The sequence below is a fragment of the Aplysia californica genome, unplaced genomic scaffold, assembly GCF_000002075.1.
Source record: "Aplysia californica isolate F4 #8 unplaced genomic scaffold, AplCal3.0 scaffold00948, whole genome shotgun sequence".
NCBI lineage: Eukaryota > Metazoa > Mollusca > Gastropoda > Aplysiida > Aplysiidae > Aplysia > Aplysia californica.
Window position 1 is genome coordinate 168,069 of NW_004798218.1, and position 1,750 is coordinate 169,818.

Consider the following 1,750-nt stretch of genomic DNA (forward strand, 5'->3'; position numbering starts at 1 on the left):
TTGTGAGCTCTTCAGTTTCATATATACATTAATTCTAATTTTAATTTTCATATTTTAACACTTTTGAAAATATATGTGAAAGTTCCTTGGTGTGAGTAAAAGACTAAAGATAAAAGAACATAAAAAAAGAATATTTCAAAAATATAAAATAAATTAAATGTACGTTGTTAACTTTGAGTTTGATACATGGCAATGTATAATTTTTGTGAGCCTTCAGTGTCATACGTTAATTTTAATTTTAATTCTAATTGGTATATTTTCACACTTTAGAAAATGAATGTGAATGTTCCTTGAAGCCGATAAAAAATAAAGATGAAAGTGAATATGAAAAAAAATTATTTAAAAAATGTAAAATAAATATAATGTGCTTTGTGAACTTTGAATTTGATATTCGTATTTTTACACTTTTGAAAATAATTGTATAAAGATATGGAAGTGATTATTTTTTAAAAGGTTATTTCAAAAATATAAAATAAACTAAATGTACTTTGTGAACTTTGAAGTTTGATACCTGGCATTGTATCATTCTCGTGAGCTCTTCAGTTTCATACGTTATTTTTAATTTCGATGTATTAATTTTAATTTCTTTATTTTTACGCTTTAGCAAATATATGTGAATGTTCCTTGATATCAGTAAAGGAATAAAGAGACGGGAGTGAATAAGATTTTTTTTTAAATAAAAGATTATATGTTCTTTGTGAACTTTGAGTTTGATACCTGGCATTGTACCATTTTTGTGAGCTCTTCAGTTTCATACATTAATTTTGATATTGACTTTTAATTTTAATTTTAATTTCTATATTTTCACACTTTTGAAAATATAATAATATGTGAATGTTCCTTGATGTCGGTAAAAGAATAAAGATTGTTTAAGTTAATAAAAAACAAAATATTTTAAAATGTTTTTTATAATCAAATGTACTGTGTACTTTGTCAATTTTGAATTTGATACCTGACATTGTATCATTCTTGTGAGTTTTATAGTTTCATACGTTAATTTCAGTTTTAATTCTATTTTTTGTACACCTTTGAAAATATACGAGAATGTTCCTTGATGAGAGTAAAAGAATAAAGTGGAAGTTTTTTTTTTTTTTAAGATATTTTTAAAATCTAAAATGAAATAAATGTACTTTGTGAACTTAGATTCTAATACGTGGCAGTGCATCATTCTTGTGAGCTCTTCAGTTTCATACATTAATTTTCATTTTCATATTTTAAGTATTTTGAAAACATATGCTGTGAAAGTTCCTTGGTGTGAGTAAAAGAATAAAGATAGAAGTGAATTTAAAAGAAAAAAGATTATTTCAAAATTATAAAATAATTAAAATGTGCTTTGTGACCTTTGAATTTGATACCTGGCATTGTATCATTCTTGCCAGCTCTTCAGTATCATTTGTTAATTTTAATCTTGAATTTAATTTTGAACTATTTTATTTTTACACTTTTGAAAATATATATGGGTATGTTCCTTGGTGTGAGTAACAGAATAAAGATGGAAGGCAATAAAAAATACATTTTTATTAAAATATAAAGCAAATTAAATGTACTTTGTGAACTTTGAAATTGATACATGGCATTGTATCATTTTTGTGAGCTCTTCAGTTTCATTAGTTAATTTTAATTTCGATATTAATTTTAATTTCTTTTTTTTTACGCTTGTGAAAATATATGTGAATGTTCCTTGATATCAGTAAAAAGAATAAAGAGATGGAAGTGAATAAGAAAAATAATATAAAAAATTTTTTTAAAA